Source organism: Oncorhynchus masou, chromosome 1 (assembly GCF_036934945.1).
Source record: "Oncorhynchus masou masou isolate Uvic2021 chromosome 1, UVic_Omas_1.1, whole genome shotgun sequence".
In the NCBI taxonomy this organism is placed as follows: Eukaryota; Metazoa; Chordata; class Actinopteri; order Salmoniformes; family Salmonidae; genus Oncorhynchus; species Oncorhynchus masou.
The window spans coordinates 37,088,753-37,101,716 of NC_088212.1; the positions used below are offsets into that span (position 1 = coordinate 37,088,753).

A 12,964-nucleotide genomic window follows, 5' to 3' on the forward strand; every position below is an offset into this window, starting at 1 on the left:
AGGTCCTTAGTGATGTGGACACAGGAATTTGAAGCTCAATGTGCTCTAATTACAACCCAGTCTCTGTGAATTGGGGCGTGCCTGGCCCTCCGTTTCCTGTAGTCCACCATATACTCCTTTGTTTTGCCAGCTTTTCGGGAGAGGTTGTTGTCCTGAGACCACACTGCCAGGTCTCTCACTACTTCCCTATAGGCTGTCTCATCGTCGTTGGTGATCTGGCCTACCACCGTCGTGTCATCTCAAAACTTAATAATGGGGTTTGAGTCGTGCGCGGCCACGCAGTCGTGGGTGAGCAGCGAGTACATTAGTGGACTGAGAACGCACCCCTGATGGGCCCCCATGTTGAGGGTCGGCGTGGCAGATGTGTTGTTTCCTATCCTCACCACCTGGGGGTCCAGGATCCATTGGCAGAGGGAGGTGTTCAGTCGCAGGATCCTTAGCTTAGTGATGAGCTTGGAGGGCACTATAGAGTTGAACGCTGAGCTGTAGTCAATGAACAGTAGTCTCATGTAGGTGTTCCTTTTGTCCTGGTGGGAAAGGGCAGTGTGGAGTGCAATAGATATTGCATAATCTGTGGATGTGATAGAGCGATATGCAAATTGTTGTGGGTCTAGGGTTTCTGGGATGATGGTGTTGATGTGAGCCATGACCAGCCTTTCAAAGCACTTCATGGCTACATATGTGAGTGCTATTGGTCTATAGTCATTTAGGCAGGTTACCTTAGTGTTCTTGGGCACAGGGACGATGGTGGTCAATTTATTGTCATGCTCTCATAGGACCATCCCCCATTGAGGAGCTGAGCATAAGCCTAAACCATCCATCCACGCCTCTGGCGAACTCTACTTTGTTCCATGTCGTGTGTTTACTTAATATAGCCTACAACATCGGATGTCTATGGTAGCCAAGGCCTACCTTCATACATACACATTTTATCATGTTCAGGTGAGTTCATTTGGTCAAAGTAGGAAGCTTAGTATAAATGGCCGCATATTTGAATTTACCGCTGACATTACAAAGATAGACGGATTTTAAACCAACCACGTTGGAGATACTAAGTACGTTCACCCAATCAAAGTAAATATTTCCTCGAAGGCCCGGCGATAGGGGCGGGATTCAATCGACGTTTGTTCTGATAGTTTTGTTGTACTGACGCTGTTTGTTATTTGATAGAAGATCAGTTTGGTCAGGCAATTATTGCAATAATTTTCTCTTGAAGTAGGGTATACGATTTGTTGTTGAAACTCATTTTCTACGCTAGGATATTGAAAGTTTGCGACTTTTCACATTGCTTTTTGTTTCGGGCTTTAAATGGAGAGGGGGACAGGCTATTTACCAATATATTAACTTGCCTTAATTCCTATTAAATAAATAATGGACAGATTTTTTTTAAAGGAAGGAAACATTGCACTACAGGTTATGTTGATTTGTTCCCTCTTACCCTCCAGATATTGAGCAAATAAGTATTGGCTAAGCAAATCACTGACTACACAGTATTATTATCGGGCACCGTACGGGAATAACTGAAGCCCTGACGTTTGCTACAAATAATATTGAAAAGAGAAGAAATCATTATTCGGATTGGTTATAAATGTATATTAAGTGTTGTCGACGTTATTTGAGGTGCAATTCAAAGACGAAGAAGAAGAATAGAAGTGTCAGGTGATTTCATCAACACGAGGAACCATCTGGTGATTGCATCGCTAAGTTTACCCTGCTCCTGCGTGTTATCCATAAACTCCAGTGGAAGGGAGGAAGAGAAGGTAAGAGCCGTTATAACGTATCAATGTGCTATAATGATTTTTGGTTAAATATAAAACGTCGATTTGATAACAGTATTTTCATTTTATCAGCCGAACAAACAATCTATTATTCCTACGCAGTCGTAGGCTACACACTACGCAAACGTTTTGCAATGGTCATGGAAGGATTTGTGTGCCAGTGTGGTGGGGATTTTACGGAGTTGGTGTTTGATGGCACTCAATTGTAGACTAGTAAAATGTAAAAAAAATGCTTTCGTTTTCCTTATTAAGTGAGTGAGTGTCCATGGAAGTCTAATTTCTTCTCTTGTAATTACCCAGTATGGGAAAGGGGGCACTTGTGAGTTGCTGCTCAAATTATTTGTGAGGGGGTTGATTCCCTCTTATGTGCCTTTCATCTTGAGTCCTGAACACTCTTTATGAACACTGATAGGCCTAATATAATGAAATGCATGCGTATCGCCGTAGAGGCATTTGATGTGTTCAATTCTGTTGATGTTACTGCTGTAGAGAAAAGTGATTCAGTTGGATGGAATAGACATTTATTGGCCATGCAGTGTTGTGTGAATGAATACAAATACCTTGTGCAGTAAATCACAAGGTTGTGCTGTCGCTCTCCAGTGGCCTTTTTTTATTCAGTATTAAAATGTAGAATATTCTCATAGATTTATATATAGTGGAGTCTGAAGTTGACACCCTTAATAAAGATGAGCAATAATGATATAAAAAATAAAACAATAAAATACTAAGCTACATTATATGCTCAAACAAATGGGGACATTATTTTATATGAATACAATTGCTCAGAGAAATAGATTATATTTTAACAAGATAAAAAAAAAAAATGGTAGGCTTCCAAATGATTGATACCCCTAAATATTTTTTATAAATTAAGCATTTGCAAGTTTAGTATTTTGTCCTATATTCTTAGCACACAATGACTACATCAATCTTGTGACTCTCCAAAAAATGTGGATGCATTTGCTGTTTGTTTTGGTTGTTTCAGATTTGGTGCCCAATAGAAATGAATGATACATAATGTGTGTTCATTTTATTTTTATTGTAAATAAGGATAGAATCTTCCTAAACACTTTTATGTTAATGTGGATGCTACCATGATTACAGATCATTCTGAATCATGAATAATGGGTGAGAATATTAGAGGGCCTAAGATCATACCCCCAAACAGTGTTTTAACAGGTCATCTCATTTGCTAGTGTCATAGTAAAGTAGAGGAACTTCTTTTTTGTTTGTAGCCTAGGTTCCGGGAAAAATGTGGCCTTTTTATAAATGCGTTTCATGCAATTTTACTGAATTTTACATGACTTGAGACTTTGGCTGAATCTTTTTTAATACCGCACAAATAATCAAAATGGCAGGCTACTTTGACACGGAGAAACTGAAAATCTGAGATAAATAAAAATGACCTTGTCTGGACTCTATCAATAGCCTATGTGTGGAAACAGATATTGAAGGCTACATTATGATGAAATTATTGTCCTAAAAAATGCTTTACAGTTTAACTGACTCACCCAACGATGCTCACTTGCTGGTGATGGCTGATGAGCTCATGCCAAAAGCCTATCTCTCTTTTGTAAAACAATATTTGAGGTTTATCAAATATTTTGGTAGCCTACAGTATAGTGTTCTATTTTCAGCAGGAGCCATTTGCTTTACAACCTGTGTTTTCCCTCGATTGTATTTGAAATATTGTGAAAGGCATGTTTGTCTTAGTGCTGTTTTTTCATTGACAGATTGGCTGCCCATTCCCGACTGTAGGCTATTCCTTGTTATTGGGTTACAATCCACAACTCGGCTATTTTTAAAAATAAGCTATTGATCCTTTGTGGATAAATTATAAGCCTTCTCGTGGTGTTTGGCAAATGTATAGTGCATTCGGAAAGTATTCAGACTCCTTACCTTATTCCACATTTTATGTTACACCCTTAATCTAAAATGTATTAAATAACACATTTCCTCATCAATCTACTCACAATACCCCATTAAAAACAGTACTTTAGAAATGTGAGCACATTTATTCAAATTAAGATACTTTATTTACATTAGTATTCAGTCCCTTTGCTATGAGACTCGAAATTGAGCTCATGTGCATCTTGTTTCCATTGATCATCCTTGATTGTTTTACAACTTAATTGGAGTCCACCTGTGGTAAATTCAATTGATTTGAGATTATTTGGAAAGGCACACACCTGTCTATGTAAGGTCCCGCATTTGACAGTGCATGTCAGGGCAAAAACCAGGCCATGCGGTCGACGGAATTGTCAGTAGAGCTCCGAGACAGGATTGTGTCGAGGCACAGATCTGGGGAAGGGTACCCAAAAATGTCTGCAGCATTGAAGGTCCCCAAGAACATGGTGCCGTCCATCATTCTTAAATGGATGAAGTTTTGAACCAGCGAGACTCATCCTAGAGCTGGCCGCCTGTGTAAACTGAGCAATCGGTGGGAGAAGGACCTTGGTCAGGGAGGTGACCAAGAACCTGATGGTCACTCTGACAGGGCTCCTGGAGATGGGAGAGCATTCCAGAAGGACACCCATCTCTGCAGCACTCCACCAATCAGGTCTTTATGGTAGAGTGGCCAGACGGAAGCCACTCCTCAGTAAAAGGCACATGACAGCCCGCTTGTAACTAAAGGACTCGACCATGAGAATCAAGATACTCTGGTCTGATGAAACCAAGATTGAGGAAACTTCCCTACGGTGAAGCATGGTGGTGGCAGCATCATGCTGTGGGGATGTTTTTCAGCTGCAGGGACTGGGAGACTAGTCAGGATCAAGGGAACGATGAACTGAGCAAAGTACAGGGAGATCCTTGATGAAAACCTGCTCCAGGGCGCTCAGGACCTCAGACTGGGAGAAAGGTTTACCTTCCAACAGGACAATGACCCGAAGTTCGCAGCCAAGATGATACGAGTGGCTTCGGGACAAGTCTCAATGTCCTTGAGTGGCCAAGCCAGAGCCCGGACTTCAACTCAATCGAACATCTCTGGAGAGACCTGAAAATAACTATGCCATTGACGCTCCCCATCCAACCTTACTTGACAGGATCCTACTTGAAAGGATCCTGCTCGACAGGATCTGCAGAGAAGAGTGGGAGAAACTCCCCAAATACAGATGTGCCAAGCTTGTAGTGATATACTCAAGTGTAATTGTTGCCAAAGGTGCTTCAAAAAAGTACTGAGTAAAGTGTATGAATACTTATGTAAATGTTTTTAATTGAAATACTTTTGCAAAAGTGTCTAAACCTGTTTTTGGCTTTGTCATTATGGGGTATTGTGTGTAAATGGATTCGGGGGGATTTAAAAAAAATAATTATATTTTAGAATAGCCCGTAATGTGGAAAAAGTCAAGGGGTCTAAATATTTTCAGAATGCGCTTTATTTCAATTCGTAAGGGGTGCTTCTGTTCCTTCAGAACCCTTTGCGCGGCCATAATTCTATCAGGAAATAAATGAAGTGCAACACTGGAGAGATGAGTTGCAGGCTCATGTCTATCAGAGCAGAGAGGGATCATAGAAAGTGAATCTCATTCTAGTTATGTGAGAGATACTGGCACATTCCTCACACACACGCTTTGGTCTCCAACAGGTTACAATGTTGCGCAAAGCATAAACCCAGGCCGGCCCAACCCAAATCAACTCTTAGAATATTAGGCCCGGTCTGAGAATCTACTTTTTCACATTTAGTTAATTCTCCTGCCCCCACAAAAGAATGTGGCCGCAACTCAAATGAACTTTGATCTATTCTGTGAATATTTAAAATAATTGTTCATGACTTGAGGTACCAAATGGATGCCGGAACAAAGCAGTCCAAAACGGAGAGGTGCAGGATCCGGCTCAAATGAAGCAATGGCACCAAGTTATTCCAACCTCCCTCCATTACCAATAACATGGGAGGTTAGCCTGTCTTTGGCCATCTACCTTACTCATCATTATTCAAGCTTCGTTCAGAAATATTTTAATTTCTATTTTGGGGTGGGTGGGGGGGGGAATTAATCGGAAACGCAACCAAGACGAAGTGCAAATGCATCCAACATGTTTGGAGACACAAGCTGGATGTGGTCATTACATGCTAGGAAAATGGGACCAAATACTGGACTTTGTCTAATATAACCCCCCCCCCTTTTTATTTTTTTGCATTGAATTTAGCTCAGTATTTGAAATATTTTATACAGTCATTATTGCTCATCTTTATCAAGGCTGTCAATCATTTCGGACCCACTGTGTGCATTGTCACTACTCCAAATGCATGGAAATAATAGTTTTTTTTTTATATGTCTGTCACAAGTTCTACACATGGATTAGAGCACTCCGTATGCAGCCAACAATGGATGATGTTATTGGTTCTACTCAAGTGCTTTCCAATTCGAGTGCTGTCTATTTATTTAATAGAGAAGCATGTGCTACATTTAATAATTTCTCCAAAAGGACCCATCAGCAAAATTATTGTTTTTGTTGTTTGCCATATATCTCGCAGTGAGTGACAATATCCTGGACACTTGGCTACCATGGATCCTAAGTCTGCTAGATTTGACAAAACGATGCCTAGCTCCTGTCAAGGCATCTGTCAGTGTTCAGCTGCCATTTCTGACCCGACGATATCTCATCCCACAAAGGCCTTCTATGTTCCACGTTGTCAAGGTGACTATTAATATTTACTCCATTGATGCAGCTGTCCATTGTATCATCCCTGATTTTTCTAAATATTCTATTTACTTTGTTTTGATTTCGTTAGGCTATATGCTGTTCAGTGGGAATGTTATGACTGCATCTCAGTGTCCGGGTAAGAATGAGACTACTTGATTCACATTAGGATGGTCCTTCAGCCTGGGCTATGAGGAAGTTCTAATTGGGATAGAAAAGAGAACCCTAATGCTCAGTGTGATCTCCCATGCGTGTCCTGCTTGGCGACAGCTATGTTGAAGTACAGTGAATGTTGAATGGGGAAGGTGGCAGAGTTATCAACTTCTATTGATCACGCACATGGTTAGCATATGTGAGTATATTGAAATGCTTGTGCTTCTAGTTCCGACTATGTAGTAATATCTAACAAATTCACAATAACCACCTTATAAACACAAATGTAAATGGATGAATAGAATATGTACATATAAATATATGGCCGTGCGGCATAGGCAAGATGCAGTAGATGGTATAAAATGCAGTATATCCATATGAGATGAGTAATGTAGGATATTTAAATATTAAAGTGCCTTTAAATAAAGTGACTAGTGATACTTTTTTTTATTAAATCCATTTATTAAATTTTTGAAAGTTACAAGAGATTTGAGTCTGTATATTGGCAGCAGCCACTCTGTTAGTGATGGCTGCTTATCAGTCTGATGTCCTTGAGATAGAAGCTGTTTTTCAGTCTCTCGGTCCCAGCTTTAATGCAACTGTACTGACCTCGCCTTCTGGATGATAGCGGGGTGAACAGGCAGTGGCTCGGGTGGTTGTCGTGTCTGTATTTTGGGCCTTCCTGTGACATCGTGTGCTGTAGGTGTCTTGGAGGGCAGGTTGCTTGCCCCTGGTGATGCGTTGTGCAGACTACACTACCCTCTGGAGAGCCCTGCGGTGAAGTTGCCGTACCGGGCATTGATTCAGCCCGACAGCATGCTCTCGATTGTGCATCTGTAAAGGTTTGTGTGTTTTTAGATGACAAGCCAAATGACTTCAGCCTCCTGAGGTTGAAGAGGTGCTGTTGCGCCTTCTTCACCACGCTGTCTGTGTGGGTGGACCATTTCATTTTGCCCATAATGTGTACGCCAAGGAACAATACACCTTCTCCACTACTGTCCCGTGGATGGGGGAGTGTGCTCCCTCTGTTTCCTGTAGTCCATGATCATCTCTTTGTTTTGTTGACATTGAGCGATGGTTATTTTCCTGACACCACACTCCGAGGGCCCTCCCCACCTTCATGTAGGCCGTCTTGTCGTTGTTGGTAATCAGGCCTGTCACTGTCGTAGTGTCTGCAAACTTGGTGATTGAGTTGGAAGCATTCATGGCCACGCAGTAATGGGTGAACAGGGAGTACAGTGGAGGGCTGAGAACACACCCTTGTGGTCAGCTGATCAATTAGTAATGAATAGTGGGAAACAACACAACGATGCATTCTCAGTATGCGAAAATAGAATGTTTAATAGTATGCAACATTTAGAAAATTTAATATGGTTTAAATACCGGGATGTTATTTACACTTGTTTTGGCTCTAAATATAGCAGATTATTTTTCTCACTTTTCCACAATGCATTGGGAGAGTGTGGGCTGTGAGTGATAGGCCCTAGTTCTTTTCAAGTTACCCCCCAAACACAACTATGCTACTTAATTGGGAAGATACCTGACGCTTCTGCGGTGGGGTTCAAATGTAAGCTGTTGTTTTTGTTGTTCTTATTGGATCACAAGCATTGCATCTCATGCTACATTTTGTTTTGAATAATCACTCCATTTATTTAGCTTAAAAAAAAAAAAAAAATTCAACTCTATTTCTTGAACTGCGTTGATGGTTTAGGGCTTGTAAGTAAGCATTTCACGGTAAGGCCTACACTTGTTGTATTTGGCGCATGTTACAAATACGATTGGATTTGGAATGAATCCTGCATCAAGCAAGTGCTTTATCCCTTGGCGGTTATAAGGGGGACCTCGCGTATATAAGAGGTTCGTCCTTAAAAATGATACAAAGAAAAGCAACCTATTACTATGAGTCAGTGTCTATCTAGCTGGCCATCTACTCCAATAATATTGTACATGTCTGACCTAGGAGCAAAATCATGTCGATTATTAAATTGCCTCAACTTGCATGCACATTTGGATGAATAAATAAAGTACAGTAACACCACACTCTGCTGTCCCTGTAGTTTGATTGATCAAAGTACAGTGTCTTACTGGGGAGATTACACTCCGTCAGTGCGATTAGACTCAGGTGGCAGTGATGTGACTGCATGTGTAGTGCGAGAGGGAGGCCAGGTCCAGAGTGAATGCCTCTTTATGCTCCTGGCTGACACCTGCTTGGCTGGAGGGCAGAGCTGTGCTTCTTCCCAATGTCCTCCTGGCTTGGTATGCTCCTTCAATAAACCCTTGGCACCGGTCTCCTCTCCCTCCTGCGAAAGGGAATAACTCTCTAGGTCTTTGTCTGGCCAGCCCCAGCACACACAGCATAGCCCCAGGACTGTGTTAAGGCTTTTTGGATTGTTAGCTGTCTTGGGTTAAATATAGAAGTTTATGAAGGATAGGAAATATGGGGGTTACTCGCTAAGGAATAATGAAGTACTGTGTTGTAGTCTTATGTTTTCAAAATAATTTGGTGTTTTATTTGATAAGTTCCCTCCAGTTAATAAATAAACACCAGATTAAAATCAGTATGTCAGAAATGAAAATTAACTTCAGCCTAAAAGTGAATTGCTGACTCTTTCGTACCATATAAAGTGTACTTTTTTGTTTATTTTGTCCAGTGTTATTCTTGTATTTCCATAGCCCTCTGATAGACTGATGTCATGTACTCCAATGCGATGCCAGGGCTTGCTTTCAGTCATCTCTTCGCAGTCAGACACGAGATGACGTCTGTGCCATAAATTGCTTTTAAACAAGATTTCATGGCATTATTCATTATTCCCCTCAGTGCAGGGATCTTAGGTGGTGATGTGTAATAGAATAATAGTGGGCCTGTTCTACTGACATGTTGACCATTAATCTGCCTCCCTTGCCCCCCCCCCCAACCCACCCCACAGTGCATCTCAGGGACACTATGCATAAACATAGAGCAATTACACCGAAATCCCTCTGCATCAAGAGAAGAAACAAATCAATTTTTTGGGGGGGGAGGGGGACACTAAATTCCCTGGCTGATCCCCTCCACTCCAATCTGAGGATGACACTGGCTACAACCAGGAAACAATCAGCGGTGTTAGTGCAGTCAGTCACTGTGCCCGAACACCTTTTCCTGAGGACTTTACCCAAGATGATCTCTGCAGCTGACAACTTCAGGCAGTGGCCTGGATTGATCTTAATTCCATCCCCCATGACCTGCTAGTCAGTGGATTGAAATCTCAGCAGCACATCTTTTAGTCCCCCACCATGCAGCACAGTCAACATCTGTGCTTAGTGTTGTATTCATTTAGGGCTCGCTGAAGCAAAATGTTTTACAACGGAAAATTAAAATGCAAATGTTTCCTGTGGTGTTTTATGTCTGGTTGCCACCTGAGACAATGCCCAAACCACTAGATCAAATCGGCAGGGAACTATCTCCTGGTCCCTGCTGTATGGAAGATTAACCCTGCTGGGCCCTGTTTTGATTATGTCTGCGAATAAGAGCTGCTTAATTATAATCACTGCAGGGCCATCCTGGGAGGGTAAACACTGGCACGGGTGTGTCTGTCCATCAGCCCAGACACCACACCAGCTGAATGTGCAATGTCTCGGTCTCCTGCCCAAGTCCACACCTGCATGAGAGCAGGTAGGTTGCCATGGGCAGTTGAAGTTCTAGACTACTACAATGGTGCCCTACAGTGAACCATAATGTAGCATTGTTGTTGGAACTTTTTTTAGTTTCAAATGGAACGTTTTAGGTAATCAATATAGCAGCAGTCCATAAGATTGCATTTTGTAATGGTATTTGGTTGCGGCTTTTACACTTTCATCTCTCCTATTTTATCAGTTTCACCAGAGCTTGAAAGAGTGAAATTAAATAGGGAAATTATTAAATGGTTTGAGGAGAAAATAACCTTTTTTCACTTGTTTATTTGGGTTGAGAGTGTAAAAAAAAAAAGTAGAAAAGAGCGAAGGAGAGCTACATAAGTATGCTTTTATGTTCTGCTCTACCATCTCTCTCTGCTCTGTGCATGTAGACAGAGGGGCTGTGGGAAAGATCTGGCCTGTCTGTGTGGACCCGCTGGTTCTGATCCCTGCTCTACCCTAAAGGACATGCACTGGTAAAGACCCCCCAGGAGATGCTTCCAATGTAAAACAGGGAAACCGCTCATCTAGTCTTGCTGGTGTAGCCAGGGCTCTAAATTGGTAATGTTCTGTGTTACCAGGAGTTTATTTTGCTGGTCCCAAAATAAATCTCCCTGATAATTGTTGTCATGATGAGGCTTCGCTGTACCGTTGTTTCCAAGCGCCCGAGAGAAGAACTTGAGTGTAGATTCGATGTTGTCATGGTTGCACTGTTCCTACAGTGAACATGGCTCGTTTCTTTCCAACTCAGGTCAAAAGAATTGACCTGTATAACCGACGCAACATTTTCATCTTCCTATAGGTCGTTATTAATAAAATGTCACTGGTTCAGAAAGTTCCATTTGGCTGCTGGGAGGCAAGGAGGCCCCGAGCTCCGCGAAAACCATTGACAACTACGTGCCGTTTTTAAGGGATTGTTAAATAAATGTTAACTATTTGGTTTTATTATCGTCACCTCTTGAAGAGCGTAGTCATAACTACACATTTCCAATGTATTCCACATTTTTAGCTCCATCAGTTGTACAGCAAGTAACGGTATGCTTTTCATCAAATCAGTTGATCATGTCATTTCAGATACTTGAGGGTAGCTTGGTTGTTGATTATTGCTAGACAACCATTTTCAGGTCTTGCCATAGATTTGTCAAACACAAGTCAAAACTGTAACTCGGCAGCTAAGGAACATTCACTGTTGTCTTGGTAAGGAAATCCAGATTTGTAGATTTGTTCTTGGGTTTTAGGTTCTTGTCCTGCTGAAAGGTTAATTAATCTCCCAGTGTCTGCTGGAAAGCAGACTGAACCATGTTTTCCTATAGGATTTTGCCATATATATATATCTCCTGTAGAATTCTGTAGTCCTAAATGATTACAATCATACCCATAACATGATGCAGCCGCCACTATGCTTGAAAATATGGAGAGTGGTACTCTGTAATGTGTTGTATTGGATTTGCCCCAAAACAAAACACTTAGTGTTCAGGACATCCTCAGTTTTCTCCTATGACAGCCATTAAACTCTGTCTTAGTCACCATTGGGATCATGGTGAAATTCCCGAGCGGTTTCCTTCCTGTCAGGCAACTAAGTGAAGAAGGATGCCTGTATCTTTCTTGTGACTGGATGGTGTATCAGTATACCCAAAGTGTAATTAATAACTTTACTATGCTCAAAGGGAAATTCAATGTTTTTTTTAATGTATTTTTATCTACCAAGGTGCCATTATTATTCCCATTATTTGCGAGGCATTGGAAAACCTCCCTGGTCTTTATGGTTGGATCTGTTTGAAATTCACTGCTCGATTGAAGGACCTTGCATAAATATAATTGTGTGTGGCACAGATATGTTAAACATTATTATTGCACACAGTCCATGCAACTTATTGTGTGACTTGTTAAGCACATTTTTACTCCTCAACTTATTTAGGCTTACCATAACAAAGGGGTTGAAAACTTACTGACTCGAGACATTTCAGCTTTTCACTTTTGGAAGTTAATTAATTAATTAAAAATCATAATTCAAATCAAAGTTGATTTGTCACGTGTGCCGAATACAGAGAAATGCTTACTTACAAGCCCTAACCAACAGTGCAATTTTTAAATAAAAAATAGGTATTAGGTAAAGACTAGATAAGTAAAGAAGGGGGGGGGGGGGGTGAGAGAGAAACTAGTAAAATTACAGTAGCCAGTCTATATACAGGTGGTACCGGTACAGAGTCAATGTGCGGGTGCATCGGTTTATTGGGCGAATTGAGGTAATATGTACATGTAGGTATAGTTAAAGTGACTTTATCTATGCACAGAGAGTAGCGGCAGGGTGAAAGAGGGGTTGGCGGGGGTGGCAGGACACCTGATTACCTGTTCAGCAGTTTTATGGCTTGGGGGTAAAATCTATTGAGAGGCCTTTTGGTCCTAGACTTCGTGCTCTGGTACCGCATGCCATGCAGTAGCATTGAGAACAGTCTATGGCTGGGGTCTTTGACAATTGTTAGGGCCTTCCTCTGACACCGCCTGGTATAGAGGTCCTGGATGGCAGGAAGCTTGGCTCCAGTGACGTACTGGGCTGTGCACACTACCCTCTGTAGTGCCTTGCGGTCGGAGGCCGAGCAGTTGCCTTACCAGGCAGTGATGCAACCAGTCAGGATGCTCTCGATGGTGCAGCTGTTGAACCGTTTGAGGATCTGAGGACCCATGCCAAATATTTTCAGTCTTCTAAGGGGGAATCGGTTTTGTAATGCCCTCTTCACGAC

The 12,964-nt window shown here is 41.7% G+C and overlaps 1 protein-coding gene across 3 annotated transcripts in view; it reads left to right on the forward strand.

Annotated features, from left to right (window-relative positions):
- The first annotated feature begins 1,180 nt into the window (after window positions 1-1,180).
- The window catches only part of LOC135543411 (splicing regulator ARVCF-like), a 233,530-nt gene continuing 221,746 nt past the window's right edge, over window positions 1,181-12,964 (forward strand). For 2 of the 3 annotated variants that reach the window (XM_064970658.1, XM_064970666.1), the window contains exon 1: window positions 1,182-1,760. The gene's annotated coding sequence lies outside the window, so the exon portion shown is untranslated. Of the gene's footprint in view, window positions 1,761-12,964 lie in introns of all 3 variants that reach the window. The other variant, XM_064970649.1, reaches the window with a different exon arrangement.